Source organism: Cuculus canorus, chromosome W, assembly GCF_017976375.1.
Source record: "Cuculus canorus isolate bCucCan1 chromosome W, bCucCan1.pri, whole genome shotgun sequence".
In the NCBI taxonomy this organism is placed as follows: domain Eukaryota; kingdom Metazoa; phylum Chordata; class Aves; order Cuculiformes; family Cuculidae; genus Cuculus; species Cuculus canorus.
In genome coordinates, this window is record NC_071440.1 from 8,363,521 (window position 1) to 8,384,961 (window position 21,441).

The 21,441-nt window shown below is 39.2% G+C and overlaps 1 pseudogene; it reads left to right on the forward strand.

The window, feature by feature from the left end:
• LOC128850209 (tyrosine-protein kinase Fer-like) overlaps positions 1 to 14,857 on the forward strand; it is a 60,111-nt pseudogene extending 45,254 nt beyond the window's left edge.
• The last annotated feature ends 6,584 nt before the right edge of the window (positions 14,858 to 21,441 follow it).

Genomic DNA, 21,441 nt, shown 5'->3' on the forward strand with positions numbered 1-21,441 from the left:
TGATCAGGATACACAATTTAGGATGAAAACAGAGGAAGTCTGTCAAAATTGTCATAAATTTCCATTAAAGTATCACTTTAAAGAAAGAATTTCTGTGCTTCGTTTGGATTTTCATGCCAATTCATATCACTATTAACTCCACTGAAGTTGGTGTAAACCTGGGTATAAATATATGGTAGGTAGGCTTACTTTAACTTTGGAATATGTTTGGGAGAAATGGGATCAGAAGTGGGTGATTTGAGGCAGAAGGTCAAATCTAATTAACAAGTGTACTCTGGATTAGTTTTTACTTAAGTGAACCTCAAAGTCAGAGTATATAGAATCACCTGGTTGGAAAAGACCTCTTGGATCATCGGGTCCTACCATTCCTACCTGCCACTAAACCATGTCCCCGAGCACTTTGTCTACCTGTCTTTTAAATACCTCCAGGGATGGTGACTCAACCTGTTCCAGTGTCCAATGACCCTTTCTGTGAAATTTTTTTCCTGATATCCAGTCTGAACTTCCCCTGGCGCAGCTTCAGGCCATTCCCCCTTGTCCTATCACCTGTCACTTGGGAGAAGAGGCCAACACCCTCCTCTCTACAACCTCCTTTCAGGTAGTTGTAGAGAGCAATAAGGTCTCCCCTCAGACTCCTCTTCTCAAGGATAACAATCCCAGTTCCCTCAGACGCCCCTCGTAAGATTTGTTCTCCAGCCCCCTCACCAGCTTCGTTGCTCTTCTCTGGACACTCTCCAGAGCCTCAACGTCCTTCTTGTAGTGAGGGGCCCAGGACTGAACACAGTATTCAAGGTGTGGTCTCACCAGTGCCGAGTACACGGGCAGAATAACCTCCCTGGAACTGCTGGCCATGCCGCTTCTGATACAAGCCAAGATGCCACTTGGGCACACTGCTGGCTCATGTTCAGTCGGCTATCAATCAACACCCCCAGGTCCTTCTCCTCCAAGCAGCTTACTAGCCACTCTTCCCCTAGTCTGTAGCACTGCACAGGGTTGTTGTGCCCCAAGTGCAGGACCCGGCATTTGGCCCTGTTAAACCTCATGACACTGGTCTCAGCCCAGCGGTCCAGCCTGTTCCGATCCCTCTGGAGAGCCTCCCTACCCAGAAGATCAACACTTCCTCCCAGCTTAGTGTCATCTGCAAACTTGCTAAGGATGCACTCAATGCCTTCATCCAGGTCATTGATAAAGATATTGAACAGGGCTGGACCCAGCACTGAGCCCTGGGGGACACCACTTGCGACCGGCCTCCATCTAGAGTTAACTCCATTTTCCACAACTCTTTGGGCCTGGCCATCCAACCATTTTTCCACCCAGGAGAGGGTGCCCCTGTCCAGGCCAGTGGAAGCCAGTTTCTCAAGGAGAATACTGTGAGAAATGGTGTCAAAGGCTTTACTAAAGTCCAGGTACACCACAAACACAGCCTTTCCCTCATCCATTAAGTGGGTCACCCTGTCACAGAAGGCAATCAGGTTAGTTTGGCAGGACCTGCCTTTTGTGAAGCCGTGTTGACTGGGCCTGATCACCCGGTTATCTTGCATGTGCTCCACGATAGCACTCAAGATCACCTGCTCCATGACCTTCCCCGGCACTGAGGTCAGACTGACAGGCCTGGAGTTTCCTGGATCCTCCCTCTGACCCTTCTTGCAAATGGGTGTAACATCAGCCAGCCTCCAGTCAAGTGGAACTTCCCCAGTCAGCCAGGACTGCTGGCAGATGATAGAAAGGGATTTGGCAAGCACGTCCGCCAGAAATCTCAATACCCTCGGGTGGATCCCATCCGGCCCCATAGACTTGTGTATGTCTAATTGGCCAAGCAAGTTTCTAACCTCCTCCTCTTGGATCGTTGAGAGCTTTGCTCTGCTCCTCTAGCTCATGTGGATGTATACACAGGGAACAACCTTCCTTACTATTAAAGACTGGAGCAAAGAAGGCATTAAGTACCTCAGCCTTGTCCTCATCCTTTGTCACAGTTGTTCCCTTTGCATCCAATAAAGACTGGATATTCTCCCTGGTCCTCCTTTTTATGTATTTGTAGAAAGATTTTTTATTATCTTTCACAGAACTGGCCGGTCTGAGTTCTAGTTGGACTTTAGCCCTCCTGATTTTTCCTCTGCATGATCTCACTTCTTCCCTGTAGTCCTCTCGAGATGCCTGCCCCTTCTTCCAAAGTACATAGACTTTCCTCTTCTGTTTGATATCCACCCAGATCTCTCTGCTCATCCAAGCTGTTTTTTTTTTCCTGCCGGCTCATTTTCCGGCACATGGGGACAGCTTGCTCTTGCGTCGCCAGGATTTCCTTCTTGAAGAGCACCCAGCCCTCTTGACCTCCCTTGCCCTTAAGGATCGTCTCCCATGGGACTTTATCAACCAGCCTTCTGAACTGTCCAAAGTCTGCCCTCTGGAAGTTTAAGGTGGCCGTTCTGCTAACCCCCCTCCTCACCTCACTTAGAACTGAGAATTCTACCATCTCGTGATTGCTTTGCCCCAGGCGTCCTCCAGTCGTCACATTCCCCACAAGGTCTTCTCTGTTCACAAAGAGCAGGTCGAGGAGGGCACCTTCCCTAGTTGGCTCACTCACCAGTTGTGTGAGGAAGTTGTCTTCCACACACTCCAGGAACCTCGTAGACTGCTTTCTCTCTGCTGTATTGTACTTCCAGCAGACATCTGGTAAGTTCAAGTCTCCCACAAGGACAAGAGCTAGCAATCTTGAGACTTCTCCCAGTTGTTTGTAGAAAGGCTCGTCGGCCTCTTCTTCCTAGCTAGGTGGTCTATAACAGACTCCCATCACAATATCTGCCTTCTTATGGGCTCCTCTGATTTTTACCGACAGACACTCAATCCTATCATCACCATTATCGAGCTCAAGGGTATCAAAGCACTCTCTAACATAGAGGGCTACCCCACCACCTCTCCTACCTTTCCTATCTTGCCTGAAGAGTTTATATCCCACCATAGCAGCACTCCAGTTATATGAGTCATCCCACCATGTTTCCATAATGGCAACTACATCATAGCCTCCTTGCCCTGCAATAGCTTCCAATTCCTCCTGTTTATTGCCCATGCTGCGTGCATTGGTGTAGATGCACTTCAGTTGGGCTGTTAATCCCGCAGCACTCATAAAGGGAATAGTCTTCATTCTCAAATGACTGGTCCTTAAATTATCTAACCCATCAGTGCCGTTTACATCTTTTATGTCACTAGATGTACTCGCCCTACCTCGCTCTGAGGTGATATACCGGAGGTCCTCTCCAGTACACCATCTCTCAGGGTCTTTTCCAGGCTCTTTTCTGTCAAATCTGGTTTCATCCCCCTCCCCATTCACATCTAGTTTAAAGCTCTATTAATGAGCCCTGCTAGATTTTTGGACAGAATTCTTACACCCCTAGAGGACAAGTGTGCCCCATCCCTGGAAAGGAAGCCTGGAGGTGTGTAGACCAGTCTATGGCCAAAGAACCCAAAGTTTTGCTCCTCACACCAGGTTTGGAGCCAGCTATTAATTGTCTGATTTTTCTTGTTCTCTCCCTCTTCATTTCTTGTTATTGGAATGGTAGAGGTAAACACTACCCCAGAGCCCCTCACCATTCTTCCTAAGGCCCTGAAGTCCTTCTTAATTGCCCTCAGTTTCTTCCTCTGAATATCTTTATTGCCTATTTGGAATATTAAGAGGAGGTAATAATCCGTAGGCTTTACCGGGGTCAGAAGCTTTTTTTATGATGTCTTTCACAGAGGCCTCAGGCAGGCAGCAGACCTCCCTGTGTAGTGGGCCCGGTCTGCAGATCAGGCCTTCTGTTCCCTTCAGAAGGGAATCCCCCAAGACAATGACTCTTCTCTTCTTCACAGAAGTTGTTTTGATGGTCAATTGAGGATGGCTCAACCTAGGGAATGTTTTAGGCTGTGGGAGCCATCCTCCTCCTCTGCGGAGTTTGATTCCACTTGCAGTGCTTCGTATCTATTCTGCAAGGGAACCCGGGAGTTTGTTGTCGGAATGGAGACAATGCGCCTGCTGCGCTGGGCAGGAACTTACTGCCATTCCCCATCATTCTTTTCCTCAGCCAAACAGGTAGTGGATGGGAAGTTCTCAACCGTGGTAGCTCTGTCTGCCTGTTCAGTTTGTGAGAGGGAGCATAGGGTGTTGTTCCATTGGTCTATCTCCCTTTCACACTCCCTGATGGTCCTTAGCCTGGTTACTTCCTCCCTTAGCTCTGACACCAAGCGGAGGAGTTCCCCCACCCGAGCACAGCTTCCAGAAGTGAAACCACCACTGGTGGTTGGAGTCGGTGTGAGAGGGGGGCACTCCCTGCAGCCCGGTGTCTGGGTAGCTGCATGTACCCATTGAGGCTCCGTCTGAGTGGCTGCATCAGTCCTGGCTGGTGCAGTACCTGTAGCAGCCTTAATTTTCTGCCGGGTGGCCACCATGGTCCTCGGTCCCTTCTGGCCAACCTCCAGCTCCTCTCTTTGCCATCCCTGCTCGCCCTGCCTGCTTGAACTGCTGTTCAAACTGCCCTATTTACTTACTAACACGCCCCGCACCTATTTGCCACGCTCCCTTAGGGGCTGTTTAAATCTCCCGCGGTAGCTGCCGGGACCGCCCCTTACGTCAGGCACCACGCGGGAGCTGACACTTCCGATAGTCGGGAGCTGACACTTCCGATAGTCGGGAGCCAGGAACCGCCCGCCCTGCTCCCTCCTGGGTTTTCTTGGGCTTCCCCTGGCTCTGGCAAGCGCCCCACTGCCACAAGCTGTCACCCCACTGCAGTATTCACCGTCCTGCTGCTGGATGTCTCTGAAAGAGCCAATCAGTTTTTTGGTTTGATTTTGCGTGTTGTGATTTAGTGATTGCTTGTGTATTATGAAAGCTAACCATGCATACATGATCCAACACAAAAAAAAAAAAACACCAAAAACCAAAACCCGCCAAGACTGTGCCTGTAACTCTTTTTATGTAAGAAATTAAGAAAATCAACTATGATCACCTTCAAAATAGTTCTCTTCTGCATCAACACACAGCTGCATACGATATTGCCAATGTTCAAAGCAATTCTGCAGATAATTTTCTGAAAGGCTGTTGAGGTTCTCCATCATTTTTGCTTTTACATCTTCTACCAAAAAAATGGGCTCCTTTGAGCACTAACTTGATCTTTGGTAAGAGGTGGAAATCTTGTGACAGAATAATTGAAAAGTTTCCACCAGAGATTTCAGTTTCACAAGAAATTTGATGTTAACTTGCTGTTCACTTTTGCACACTGACATTTTCTGACCAAGTGTAAGAAAACATCTATATTTGAACACATGTCCACTAGTACTGTGTGAAGCGATCGAGTTGAGCCTTGTCTCACTGTGACAGGTTAGAACATGTTCTGTATCCATCTCTTTCTCTCTCCCCTTCCACTCTTGGTTCCCAAGCTACAGGGTTAGTCTCGGGGGGTTTGTGACACACCTCATATATAGATAAAATTTTCTTCATAAATTAGTATTTAGCTCTTAATGTGGTTAGTTGCTCAACTTTTTCCTGTTGTCAGTTACATAACTGTGCTGATTGCTAAATGTATAAACAAGTACTTCAAACTTAATATCCATCAACAAAGTATACAACTTGATTCTGAAAGGTGTATTATTAAAAAAAACATACATAAAACTGTTTGTTTGTTTGTTTCTTCATTTTAAATACAGCAATGCAAAATAGAATCTAGAAGCAGAGTAGAAAAAGGACTGGTACTGATTCTTTTATAGAATGTAGTCTAAATAAAAACATTATGTTAACTGCCTGGTTTCATATTATACATTTTATTATAAATATAGTGAAAATTTTAATGGGAAACTATATCTTAGTTTACACGTCGTATTATTCAAAAAATGTTTTCCCATAATTAACTGGTAAGAGAAGTTTAGTTAATTTCATGTTTAGTTATAGAAAACTAATATTTTTAATGTCACCTAAAGAAAGCAGCAGAGAATCCCTGTACTTCCTCAAGCAAACAGGAGTTTAGCAAAAACGAGGTTAATTGTTAATTATGTGTTTGTACTTAAATGATTTATGGGTTCTCTGAATAAGAAAGTAAAAGGTAATATAGGAAAAACTACAGTTTTGCAGAAAATACAGTGAGGTTAGAGTTTCAGGTGGCTTTTATCAGACAAAATATGTCAGTTGTTTATAACAGCAAGAGATATAAGTTTAATCAGCTGAGGAGAGAAAAAAAGGGATACATTTCATGTACTTCTGACACTGTGTTATACATGAACTGAATGAAGAGTCTGAACGAATTGCCTTCAATACCAACTTTTTCCCTTCAGGTAAAATTAGTCTGGTTTTTGCCAATGAGGGATTTCAACCTGTCACAGCCACCTCTTACTTTTTATGGGATAACCGCATGCATTATTTCCTTTATTTTAAATATTTTAAGTTTTTTAATGTTTAATAATTATGATCTTAGTACAGAGGGTTGTTCTTTCTGACAGGTTTTTTTTTTCCCAATATGATTGCCTTTATCTTATAAATTTCAGGTCTGAATTTTTACTTTTATGGTGTTGGTTTTGGATGGAATACTCAAGACACCCAGGGCTCTAGATCCCAATGTCAATGTCTGAGACTATGAGTCTCTGACAGACCTTTAAATATATTGTCAAGTTTTCCGTCAGGACTGTGGACTAAATTAGCCCTTTTGAGATATAACTGGGAACCCCCAGACTTAAAGGCATATGTTAATATAGAATTACAGAATGATTGAGGTTGGAAGGCACCTCTTGAAATCATCTAGTCCAAACCCCCTGCTCAGTAAAGGTCATCTAGAGCAGGTTTCTCAGGACCATGTCCAGTTGAGTTTTGAATATTTCCATAGATGGAGCTTCCACAACCTCTCTGGCAACCTGTGCCAGTATATGACCACCCTCACAATAAAAAAAGTGTTTTCTTTTGTTCAAATGGTATTGCCTCTTGTCCTGTCAGTGGGCACTGCTGAGAGGATCTCTTCTTCATTCCTTCCCATCGGGTATTTATACACAGTGATAAGGTCCCTCCTTGAGCTTTCTGTTATCTAGGCTAAACTGTTGCAGCTCTCAGCCACCTATCATATGAAATATGCTCCAATCCTTAATCATCTTTGTGGCACTTCGCTAGAGTCTCTCCAGTATGTCCATGTCTCTCATACTTGGAAGCCCAGAACTGGACACAGGACTCCATGTGTGGCCTCAGCAGTGCTGGGTAGAGAGGAAGGATCACCTCCCTTGACATGCTGGTAATGCTCTTCCTAATTCAGGACAGGAGGCTGTTGGCCTTCTTTGCTGCAAGGATGAATTACTGGCTCATAGTCAGCTTGGTGTCCACCAGCATCCTCTCTTTGTGAGGAAAGTCCTTCTTTCCAGAGCTGCTTTCCAGCCAGTTAGTCCCAGCCTGTACTGATGCCTGGGATTATTCCTCCTCAGGTGCACTTCCCCTTGTTGAACTGTGTGAGATTCTTCTCTGTCTGTTTCTCCAGCCTTTCAAGGTCCTTCTGAATGGCATCACAACCATCTGGTGTATCAGCTACTCCTCCCAGCTTTGCATTGTTTACAAACTTGCTGAGGGTACACTCTGTCCCATCATACACGTCACTAATGAAGAAGTTAAAACAGTATTGGCCTCAGTATCGATCCTGATAGGGCTTGATAGGGCTTTATTGAGGATTCAGTTTACAGTGTGTTATCTAAAATGTAGTTCAACAGGCTTTTCTGGGACACGTTTAGATATGTGTTCAAATCATGATGCAATATGGAGTCTATTATTTTATTCAAAGATTTATCACTCTAGCAGTGAGAATTTATATGAGCTCTGGCCTTAATGATTCTGAATCACACACAGCCTAAGCAAAGGCTTCTCAGACTAGCATAACAAATAAATCTGAAGTAGTCATCGAAAAAGATGTTTTTCCAAGTGTTTTCTTAAACAGTATAAGCTTGTTTAAAATTAATATGTGAGGTTATTGGTTAAAACTCATTACCTTTCATTTATAACCAATGAAAATAGTATCTTAGACTCTTTGTGCCTTCAGAAACTATATGCAAGTTCATAAGCACAATATGCCCAAGTGCCTATTCTCTGTTATGGTGTAAATGCTAGAAAGAAAATGGCTTTTAGAATTATTAACTGATTTGGAATGGGGTTTTTAAATCCTATGACAATAATTTAGCCAATAGAAATAATTTTGAAAGCTCAGTTTCTTTCTTTCTTATGTTCTTACATTGCAGAAATTTGTCTCAGAATAAAGACATGATTAATTTTGAACTGTTGTTAATAGCATGTCAGAAAGTGTGAGAAAGGGTGATAGCTTGGTCAATATTTTTTAAGTAATAGAAAAAAAGGTGATCAGTGTGCCTTTAGCGTAAATGAATAGCCTTAATTTTGTTTGTTAATAGAAATACAGAATGTAGCTACAGAAATGAAAAATATTGTTGTTTATCGTACTTTTCATGGAAAACTAAATTCTCAAAATGTACTGTTATAGTAACATTTTTCTTTAATATTTTTTTCCAAGTTCTTTGATGTAGTATCAACCACTGAGAAACCATTGGCAGAGCAAGAAACCATTGGCAGGGCAAGACTGGTATCATGGTGCAATTCCAAGAACAGAAGCCCAGGAGCTGTTAAAACATCAAGGAGACTTCTTGGTGCGAGAGAGCCATTGGAAACCTGGTGAATATGTCCTTTCTGTGTTTTCAGGTGGACAATGAAGACACTTTATCATACAATATGCTGATGTACGTCTCTGATATAGTACTAAATATTTAGTGTTAGGAAGTTAATTATTTCAGCTTAACAATTTAGGATCTATATCTCTTACTATGGCATGTAGCTTTAGCCTTTATATAAAAATATGAAAGCTGTTGGAAATATTTCCATCAATGCCCAAGTTGGAGGAAAAGGTAGTTTTGGGGAATAAAAAAAAATAATGAAGTATGAGGCTATTCTACTTCTTTTATCCTATGTTGAAAAATCCCAAGATATTTCTGTAAATGTTTTGAAATACAGAACTTATTACTACTAATTTATGCATGTAAATTTATTTATTTATAATTTTATTTTCATAGTTGATGCTTACTCAGAAATATTTTAAGTATATAGAGTAGAATATTTCCTACCTGCTGTATCTGAAAATATATTTGCATGCTGTATGCATTACAGGTATTTGTATTCACCCACAGTGTTTTTTTCAGTTTCATCCAACCTGGCAAATTCTGCTTGAGGGAGAGCGTAATGGGGCAGCACATGCTTCATGTTTGGGTTTTGAGATCATTTTATACTGTAAATTTATTAACAATAGTGAGTGAAATTTTGACCTATGATAAAAGCCACATATGTGTTGTTGTCTAATGTAATGATTATCGCATGCTGGGGTTCACTTGGAAAGCAAGTACCAATTACAGGATCCCAAAGGCAGTGACCTTAGCAATATTGAAAATAGCTGTTAGCTTTAATAACTAAGAGGAAAAGTTTGATAAATATATTAGTAGAAATAAAGTTATCTAAATCAAAATGAAACAGACTTTGTTCAGAATAAACTTAAGTGCATTTAATGCTGTGAGGCAAAAAAAAAAAAGCACTTGAAAAATATTGTATCTTATGCTAAAAACTTTTACCAATATAATGCCTTAACACAGATTCTCCTATTCCAAATTTGTTTTAATATATTTATATCTTTGTAGCAGTTAAGTAAAATGGGGGCAATAATTCACTCACTACTGTTTTTCACACTGAAAGGAAATGGAAGAATAAAGTCCAAAAAACTATGAACACTTTGGGAAATGGTTATTCCTTGAATTAAAATGTTTCCATCTCCTCTTACAATTTGCTAAAAGTCTCTCATACTTTTCATTCATGCTGGTACAAGACTGTTTAATAGCACCACAATAACTAATAGAGATTGCTTGAAATATAATTAGGACATTACCAATAATATGACAGGTGGTAATCGTGCTTCCAGGTAGTTAGTAGATGAGATGCTGATAGTCTGTCGACTATTAAAAATGTACAATATTAGACAGTTTTTTCATTTTATAGGTTATAATGACTTAAAATATCCTACTCTATTTTTTTCATTAAATATTTATTAAATGTGTCTGTGTAGCAAGAAGTTTATAACTGGTTTTGATGTGTCTGTGGGTTGTTGCAGAATATTTGAGGTATTGGTCATCGACACTGAAAAGATACTGTAATCGGCGCTTGTTATGTTATCTTTTCAGGTAGTTTCCTGTAATATATAAAACTACCACAGTAGGTTTAAGAGATGCAAATATGTGTCTTATTCATAATCGGAAAATTGGTTCTATTTTCAGTACACTGAGGATGATTTTTTTTTTTATCTAGCAATATGTTTTATTGTATTCTAAAATGAAGCTGTGTGATAGCTACCCTTTCCAGAGCTTGCATGTAAAAAGTGTATACTGTTGTTGTAGGCCAAATTTTCTGATAGAGATATGCTGCATAATATATTTCAATATCATATTGCATAGCAAGATTTCTAAAACATGTTTTGCAAACTCTTGAATGTATAACTTCTTAGCATGCTATTGATTAAGTGATCTGAATAAAATCCTTCTTTAGGTACTTTTCTTCCATCTGAAATTTATTTTATAGAAAGTACACAGACTGAAAATTCTTCTTTCCTTTCCATAGGACAAGAAATGGGCTCTTAGTCATGAAGATGTCACACTGGGAGAATAACTGGGCAAAGTAAGTTATCAAATGAGCTAAATAACATTTAAATAAGTATATATCACTCATGAAGTCTGTACATTTCCTGTTTGCCTTATCTTTTATATTACTGTGGTATGCAATTTTATACCAATTCTTTTACTTTAATGCAAAACACAACATCGTGCTTTAAATAAATGTAAATCAATTTCACTGGGAAATGATGTAATGTGTCTGAGTGCTGAATATGTCTAACTCTAGCACATATATTTTTCTTATTTGGAAGGCTTTTAAGATACGTAGATGTCTATAAAGCTTTATGTGGCTGTTTTACTTTGTGCAATATTACAAAAGAATAATATTGTTGCAAAATAGGAATGTTTTATCTAAATAAAAAATGTGATATAATAAGATTATTTAATCAACACTTGTTAAAACAAATGCTCATTGGTTTTGTATGACTTAATGAATGTTAGGTAACCTCACAATGATATATGTGTTAAATTCATTCTTATATGTTATAGTTTCTATCACAAATTGTGCTTTATAACACTCCAACTCAAGTAGTGCCCCGTACCTCACTTACATTTTCAGCAGCTTTGCAACTACCAACAAATTTAGTGCAAGTGCCACTTTGGACACAATGTTCAAAGAGATTTCCCAAAACCTGAAAAAGAGGCTTAAATGAGAAGTAAAATGAAAGCAACAGTTGCCTTAGACACACTATAAGAATTGATAAACTGTTCAAGAAATAGGAAATTAAATTCTGTCAAAAAATTCTGTTTCCCAGGATAAAATGTTAAATAAACTGTCATAATTTACCCTGGAAATGAGAAATTTGAAGGATAATAAAATCTTGAGTGGCCTGGAAAAGATTAATAGAAAAATCATGGAAGTATGATGTAGAAGATGATGCAAACTTTACTAAAGTGGAAGATTTTGCTTCACCTCAGTTCTGAATGGTCCATTTATTTACTCTGTATTAATTCTATAATACTCTGCAAAATGAAGGTTAAATAGAAGGAATAGATATAAAATTACAAATAAATATTTTAAATTAAGGGGAAAACCCCAATTTTTAATGCTTAAGTAGTCTTTAAGGTAGTTTCAATTTTCACTATTAAGTACTTCTAGACAGAAGGCCTGAGGAAAAGCATGTTGGGAGTCATTCAGCTACTTGCCTTTGGGCATCTAATGCTATTTTAAATATCAGAAGTAGTGTCTAGGCCTCTAGAATAAAGAAATACGAGGAAAGAAAGGAAACCATTTCTAGCAGATATTTGCTGTTTATTAAACTCACACACAGCTCCACATAGTAGCAAACATTAATGAGTTTAATCTGAATATTTACCTGACAAATTTAAAATGGAGTTGATTTGTTCTTTGGGAAATACAAAACTTATCTAAAAGAATGAGATCTTCAGGTTCTGGGTTTGTTTTAGGGGACTATGGTGTGTGTGTGTGTGTGGAGGGGGGGGAGTTGACTGACACTTTCTTCCTTCAGTTTCTGTCCTAAAAAACCCATTTTGCTTTATTTAAGTAATTTATGTAAGGAATGCATCTGATGGAGATTATTCTATTTTCCTTACTTTAGTTTTCTTTTATGAAAAGGCAAAGACTTTGTTTACTTAGAATTATTTTTTTTTCCTGATTTCAGGGTAATTTTGGTGAGGTATATAAAGGAACATTAATGGATAAGACTCCTGTTGCTGTAAAAACTTGTAAAGAAGATCTTCCTCAGGAACTGAAAATCAAATTTCTGTCAGAAGCCAGGTAGAGTTTCTAAATTTAATTAAAACATATTTACACTATGGTGTTTTTCAGGTTTTATTACTAGATTAATTTATAAAATCTGACCTTCATAAAAATTTAAAGAAGCTATTCTCAAACTTTTTTCCTTTTTTTCTCTCCCTCAATACGTTCCACAACTGTAGCCCCAGTAACTAAAAGTAGGCATTTTTTAATGTGTGAATGCTGCAGCATCTGCATTGGCAAAATCACCTCTTCAGCAAAGCAAACTATGCCTATAAAACACATTTTTTTAATTGAAAGTACCTTAATTTAAAACTTTTTCTGCATTTTTCCATAAGGATTCAGATAAAAAGACTGAAAAACACTTACTTTAAATGTGATTATATCACAGAATAACAGAATGATTGCAGTTGGAAGAATCCTCTGGGTTTCACCTTGTCCAAGCCCCCTGCTTAAGCAGGGCTACCTAGAGATGGTTGCCCAGGACTGTGTCCAGATAGCTTTTGAATACCTCCAAGAAAGGAGACTACACAATGTCCTTGGACAACCCTTTCCAGTGTTCTGTAACCCTTAGAGTAAAAAAGTTTTTCCTTATGTTCAGGTGGAACTTTCTGTGTCACAGTTTGTGCCCATTGCCCCTTGTCCTGTCACTGGGCACCACTGAAAAGATTCTGGCCCCATTCTCTTGACACCCGCCCCTTAGATCTTTATAAGCATTGATAAGATTCCCCCCTTAGCCTTCTCTTCTCCAGGCTAAACAGACCCAGGTCTCTCAACCTTTCCTCATGCTCCAGTCCCTTAATAATCTTCATGACCCTTTGTTGGACTCTCTCTGGCATGTCCATATCTCTTTTGTACTGGGAAGCTCAGAACTGGACACAGGACTCCAGGTTTAGCCTCACCAGTGCTGAGTAGAGGGGAAGGATCACCTCCTTCAATCTGCCAGCAATACTTTGCCTAATACAGCCCAGGATATGCTTTGCCTTCATTGCCATGAGGGCACATTGCTGACTCGTTCAACTTGTTGTCCACCAACTGGTGCCTCCTTTTTTGCAGATCTGCTTTCCAGTTGGGTGACTGTGCATGGGATTGTCCCTCCCCAGGTGCACAATTTTCCACTTCCCCTTGTTGCTCTGCATAGTCGCACTGTAACTGTTGAATTATAACAGTCGTAAATCCTGCTTTCTCACCTGCTTGATTAATAGAGCTGATCAGATTTGGCGAGGTTATAGTATAGACCCCCATTTACTATTTTTTTCTTGGGAAGAATTCACTTCAGAAGAGGGATTCTCTGCTGTGTCAGGCAGCATGCGATTGCACACTTATTTTTCAGATTGCAATTATACCACAATATTCTAATTATTCTAAATATAGACTGATTATATAACTATATAAATATCATCAGGATATATAAATTTCTCCATGGTAGAGAGGTATAGCGAGATAATTTTAATATTGTTTAAATTATCTTTCTCTCTTCTTGCTAAGGAACTTGATATATTTTCATTCTTACTAAAAAAACAGTAATATCAATACGGAAAACTATATGATCTTATGTAAATCTCTAATATCAGCCACTATAACTATTTAATGTCTTTAAATGGCTCTTAACTCACCTACTGCAGACATGCTTCATTTGCTAAGCAGCCTGCCATTGGAAGAACAGTCTTATAATGAAATAAAAGTAAATGTGCTCTGTCTAAGCATGGATGTAGCAAATACGTTAGAATTTTACTCTTTCTCTTATGAAAAAGAGAAAAAGAAGACATGGTTTAAATTAACAAATAGTAGAAGAAACATTTAAAAGTTGTAATGTCTTTCCAGAATTCTTCCTAGCTCTTCATCATACTTGTAAATTACAGCAGGGTGGTTTAGATTGTAAATATGTAAGAAGACGTAAATGCTTTTGTTTAATTCCCAAAGTTGAAACTGCTATCTTTCTATTCTTTTAAAACTTAATGTACAGATTAATCTCTTAAAGCAAAATTGGAATGAGTGTGCATTTGAACAGTGCAGATGGAAAGTATAGGGAAGTGCTGTGCAGGCTTTTTGACCTAATTGCTATTGGTCCACCACTGAAATGTTATTTAATTACAAGGGTTCTTGAGGAACTACAGATCTGTCAGGCTATTTTTCAGTTCTTTTGTCATGTAGACAAACAGTAGAATTATAATAAAAATAATATAACATTCAATCTTGATTTATAAGTGAGTTGTGCTGCATTCAAACACAATGATGACTGATCTGTTACATGATTTTTTTAATGATAACAGTAATGGCGTGTTCCATTAAAATAATATTAAAGATTTAAGATATTTTCCTATGATACTTAATCAATGTATACAATAAAGTTTACTAATATAATAAATTTGCTGTATGTTTTGCAGAATACTCAAACAGTATGATCATCCTAACATTGTAAAACTCATTGGAGTTTGAACACAACGACAACCTATTTATATTGTTATGGAACTTGTTTCAGGTATTTTTTTCTCTTTTCTCACAGCATATGTTCGTATGTATTGTTTCCATAGTGTAATATATATATATATATATATATTATTTGCCTTTATTTGCATTCTTATAAGTTATCTCAAAAGTCATTCATGTTGCAAATCTTTGGAGATCTTTGCTTCTACCAGCTTAGGAATGGAGTGAGCTATTCAAATCTGTTTTGAGTTTTTCTGTAACCATTCAAGAGCAGAATTTGCTACAATGTCTCTCTGCCATATCTTTGTTTTCCTCCTGAAATGATATTAAATAATACTCCTTTAACAATATTGCTAATGCTATACTTGTATTTAAAGAAACTTAATGACTGGGTAGTGTTTCAGTTTTAGCAACTCAAATTTGGATTATCATTCATATGGGTTTTCTCTTTATGAACATACTTTGTTCAGCAAAATTATTCAGTTTATCAGATGCTCTTGATTTATTTTTTAATCTTCAGTTCATATTATTCATCAACAGTTGGAGAGAATTTCAAATTGATGGGATGATACCAGATACAGGCAATTCAATCTCTCCGATTCTCTCAGAAGCTGAAAAATGTATGGGTTTGGTAACCTCTGGTACTGATTAATATGCAACACTTTATTTTATATATTGGTAGATTTGTCTTCAAAATTATACTACAACCTTTTTTAAAAAAATATTTAATTCATAAAGACTTAGTAAATATTTAGACTGTTTATAAGCCCTGAGTACTAACTAGCTTTAGTAGAAATGCATTGATGGAATCATTGACTTATTGGATTTTTCTGCCTTTATTCCATTAGATTATTTTAGATTATTATATTGACACATGTGATTGAGTTTATTAAAATGGAAACTAACAGCATCGTCCTGAGAAATGTTTTAAGACATACAGTGGTAATCAGCTTCTCTAGACATTTCTGCTAATTAATATAAAACCTCATCAGTGTTCGTTGACAGCTGGCTGAACATGAGCCATCAATGTGCCCAGGTCAATAGCATCCTGGCTTGTATCAGAAATGGTGTGGCCAGCAGGAGTAGGGAAGTGATTGTCCCCCTGTACTTGGCGCTGGTGAGGCCGCACCTAAAATACCGTGTTCAGTGTGGGGCCTCTCAGTGCAAGAAAGACATTGAGGTGCTGTAGTGTGTCCAGAAAAGGGCAATGAAGCTGGTGAAGGGGCTAGAGAAAAAGTCTTATGAAGAGCAGCTAGTGAGAACTGGGGCTGTTTAGTCTGGAGAAAAGGAGGCTAAGGGGAGAACTTATCACTCTCTACAAATACCTGAAAGGTAATTGTAGCAAGGTGGATGCTGGTCTCTTCTCCCAAGTAGCAAGTGATAGAATGAAATGACCACAAGTTGCGCCAGAGAAGGTTTAGATTGGATATTAGAAAAATTACCTCACTGAAAGGGTTGTCAAGCATCGGAACAGGCTGCCCAGGGAAGTGATTGAGTCACCATTCCTGGAGGTATTTAAAAGATGTGCAGATGTGGTGCTTAGAGACATAGTTTAGTGGTGGACTTGGCAGTATTAGATTAAGTGTTGGACCTGATGATCTTAAAGGTCTTTTTCACCCTAAACTATTTTGTGATCTTTTAAAATGACACAATGTTCAAAGAGATTTCCCAAAACCTGAAAAAGAGGCTTAAATGAGAAGTAAAATGAAAGCAACAGTTGCCTTAGACACTGCTCGCCCTGCCTGCTTGAATTGCTGCTCAAACTGCCTTGTTTACTTACTAACATGCCCCACAACTGTTTGCCACACTCCAGGTCATGGCACTCCCTTTTTGATATCCACCCAGATCTCTGTGCTCAACCAACATGTTTTTTTTTTCCCATCGGCGTATTTTCCAGCACATGGGGACAGCTTGCTCTTGTGCTGCCAGGATTTCCTTCTTGAAGAACACCCAGACCTCTTGGGCTCCCTCGCCCTTAAGCACTGTCTCGATGGGACCTTATCAACCAGCCTTCTGAACAGTCCAAAATTTGCCCTCTGGAAGTCTAAGGTGGCTGTTCTGCTAATCCCCCTCCTCACCTCACCTAGAACTGAGAATTCTACCATCTCATGATCACTGTAAGTCAAAGAGTGAAAAAGGGAGTTGCACCTGCAGGGAGCAGTGGACAGGACAGGTGACACCAAACTGACTAACAGAGTATTCCATCCTATATACATCATACTCAGTATAAAAGCTTAGGGATCATGAGGGTCAAGCTCTCTTCTTTGGTGGCCAATGTCCAGTGAAGACCTTGCTTGTCTGTCTGCCAGCGATCCCAATCCATGCATTTCTGAATCCAGCTCCTGTCTGCTGCTGAGTCCAGTCCAAGACTTTCCCCGCACCTGCCCTGCAGCATCAGTGGTAAGGTATAGTCATCAGGGAAGTTTGAACTGGATTTGTATGTATATATATATATATTATTATTTTCTCATTAATATTATTTTTCTTTTCATTATTATTATTTCATTAATCTTGTTTAGTTTCCAACCCACCCCTTTCTTCCTCTCATTTCCCCTTTCCCTGTGAGGTGGGGAATTGAGATACTGCTGTCCAGTTTTAGCTTCTGACCTGGCCAGAGCAGGGTTAAACTGCAACAGTGGGTAGCCTTCATCATGCACCGGGCTCCATTGGGGAACCCCAACTGCCCAGGAATCCTGGAAGAGATCATACACTTGCCAGACAACAGACATTTTGGAGCTCTGCCTGAGGACGTGACTGGTGCCCAAGAGACAACACCATATAATGAGCTGTCAGAAGACAAAAGGCATTGTGCTCTGTTTACTGATGCATCCTGATGTGTTATAGGAACTGAAGTGGAAAGTTCTTGTGTAGAGTTTCACCTGACAAGTTGTAGAAGCCATCAAAGAAAAGGTGAGCCAAGTCAGGTTGCAGAAGTAAAAGCCATCCAAATGGCCCTAGAGATTGCTGAATAAGGAGAGTGGCCAGTATTTCATCTCTATACTGACTCATGGATGGTAGCAAATGCCTTGTAGGGGTGGCTACAGCAATGGAAGCAGAGCAACTGGCAGTGCAGAAGTAAATACATCTGGGCTGCTGTGCTGTGGCAAGGCATCACTGCCCAGGTAGAAAACATCGCTCTAAAGGTAGGTCATGTAGATACTCACTTGCCCAAGAACCCTGCCACTGAAGAACATCAAAACAATGAACAAGCAGACCAGACTGCCAGAATTGATTAGTGATAACAAATGATTAGCAGTGATCAACAACAAGTTAACAGTAACAGCTTGTAAAGGCAATGGGGGGGGCTTTCTTTTTCACAGCAAGGATTCGGAGAGGCAATTGGGAAGCCACGCAGTGCGTCCACCTGTGGATGAAGTCTCCCCACAATTGTTGCGAGGGGCTTAGCATTTATATCACTGAACAAACAACTTACTTCACCCCAAAAATGCAGAGTCTCTGGCCCCAGCTGCTTACTGCCTCTCTTTCTCACATTTTCTTGCACCAAGAATAGCACAGCACAATCATATTGATAATAAAACACTTTCTTACACTCTTATGTATTAAGAATAGCACAGCACAATCACACTGATGATAGCAGTGTGAAAAGTTACAGATTGAACAGTGCACATAGCAATGCAATACGAATCATCCATGGGTCATCCATATCATTTCAGGCCTGTCAATCAGGCCCTGTTACTTCAGCTAGTTAATACCAGAGGATGTGCTAACCATCCTGGTATTGGCCAAACAAAGTCCCTATGTACTGTGTGAGGAGATATGGTCACCATATTTCACATAGGGAAGTGTCTGGGAAAGGCAGTGTGAGTTGCTCCTTCCTTGGGAAAAGGAAAATCCATTTATGGCATCATCTTCATTCAAGGATTCAGGTGCACTTAGTGGATAACTCATAAAGATGGGGAGATCCAGTGTATACCTCAAGGAGATTTAACCCTGAGAGAAAATCATCCATGATTTAAGTTGTATGTTGTAGGAAACAATGCAGCAGGAATTGCCGCGATTAAGAGACGGGACGCAGCTTGATGCAAGCAAATGTCATCTTTATTGCGCAGCTAACATATATTTATACTACTAGTTACAGATAATTAAGGCTCATACATATTGCAAAAAGCAAGCTCATTATTTGCTACATCGTTAAAGACCAACTCCTCCTTAAGATACATTTTTGTGATTTCTTGTACTTCTTTATCTATATCCTGTTGTTCTATAACAGCTATGCTCAAGGGTACTGTGGCCTTGCTTATAAGGATTCTACAAAGAAACTAGTGAGAAACTAGAGGCTGCTTACGCGTCAAAGTTCTTATCTCACTCCTTCCCAGGGCCTGTGGCCAACAAGTTCCAGCACATCCCCCTTAAACAATCCTTCTGTACTTTGGGTTTTTCCACTGCCTGTCAGGCCCTGTCCTACAAGGAATCATAAGGAATTAATTTTCCTCATAACAATCGATATGGTGCTGTGCTTTGGATTTGTGACCAAAACAGTGTTAACTCATCAGTGTTTTTTCTGTTGTTGAATAGTGCTTGCACAGCAACATGGCTTTCTCTCACTCCTGCCCAAAAGGGGCAATAGGCTGGGGGTGGGCAAAAGATTGGGAGGGGACATAGCCAGGCCAGATAACCCAAACTGACCAAAGGCATATTACATTGCATTACAGATGATGATTTTTTATTCTAGCAGTGAAATTCTAACTCTGTGCAATTCAGTGTAAGCCCATACTCTTCATGTGGAACAAGGATCTACATACTGATGTGTATCTGTAATGTAAAGTTTAATACTTGAGTCAAGATGTGGTACAGGTTTAGCTGTTCAAATTTCAAATTCAGCTTCATGATAAAGTAGGTTAAAGTAATGATCCCCACTGCAATCTATTGTTTCTGCAATAGGAAATTCCAATTAAGCTGCTTCAGTTATGAGCCTTTGTGTCCTTGTTTTGAGGAAGGGTAAGGAGTGAGATGTTTGCAACAATAAAAAGTTGACAAGATAGCTAAATATTTGTCAACATCTAAGCAATGTCTTCATACCTGTGATGCTATCTCAGACTCTTCTTTAAATGCAAACTATGCTCTTAAAAATCAAAAAACATCATATCATAATTGCTTTTTGAGGAAGGATGATTAAAATACTAAATAGTTTGCCAAGACGCATAAATCTGAGAGAGTTAGGTATATTTTACAATGTCTATAATTAGAAAGAAATGTCTATTGTCACTTCTCCCATAGTTTTATAACCCCTGGGAAATGTCTGTCTGCAGTCCAGTGCCATGATATTTCAAAGCCTGCCCCTTGCCTCTCACCCATGAAAGCATTAATGATACTGATAGGTAAGAACCTTCAACCATTCAAAAGCAATGACAAAGTGTTAACAGAAGAGGCAACACAGACCACTGTAAATGTTTAGCTCACAGAAGATAAATTCACATTCTGAATTTATAGCTCCTGGCATTGAGGTAAAACCTTTGGCTGCATTGAACAGAGAATACTATCCCATGCAGAAACACTAATGAAGATAACATCCATCAGACAAAGAAGAAAATAATTTTATTACCCAAGTCCAGCTTTTGATAATTAATTTAAGTTCAAAAGAAGGCAGAGGCATACCTGACATGAAAATACAGGGTTAGGTCCCCCAACAGAAACACAATTAGAAGCCTTAAATGTTAGAATAGTGGAGACAAGAAAAACAACAAAATTACAGGACAGACCAAATGAAAACTAAAAGGGCAAACTGAAAAACTTAAAAGCCCATACATGAGTAACAGCAGAGAAGAAAATCTTTATTTAGCCACAGAAACTGGGAGGACAAAGACATTATGTCAAGAATTCATATAACTACCTCCGTAGTCCAGGAAGTCCAAAAAGCAAATTCACTCAAAATTTCTGGTAAGGGTAAAAATAGGAAAAAAGAACAGAGGCAATTTTATAATAGTAGCACAAGTTGATGACACAACATCTAGCTATTTCACTATTGGAGAAAGAAGAGAGCATAGCGCAAGATCAAAATAACTGCTTCAGGAGTAAAGAATACCTTACTAATGATAGCTGGTGGATAACTTGTTTTTCAAACAATTAGAAAAGCATTTAAGGGAACTGGCAGCAGCAAGGAACTCCATCTACTCACCTGTGTGTTGGCAATGCCATAAGGAAATACACAAATGGTCTTGCTACCACTTAAGAATGTAGTAGTAAGGAGAGTATTTTCTATATGACAATCAATTCAGAAATTAGCTTTTATTTAAAATTTAATTCTTGTTAATACGTTGAAAAATGGTTACACATCACATGTGAATATAGAAGGCAATTCTGACAAAACCAAATAATGAACTGTGATCAGCAAAATACATAATGCATTTCAAAAACCTGTAGATATGTCTTTGTAGGATCACTTGGAAGGAGCTCTACTGGAGCTTAGCAATATAAGGGTGATAAATTATCCTTAGAAGGATGAACAACAGCCAGTATAAGGTGAATATTATTACTTCCTGAACTTCTTAATGAGTAGGAAAATAAGAAAATATGTTGAATTAGAAGTGGAAAGAGAAAGACACTTTTAGATCTGAATATATATAAAAAAATAG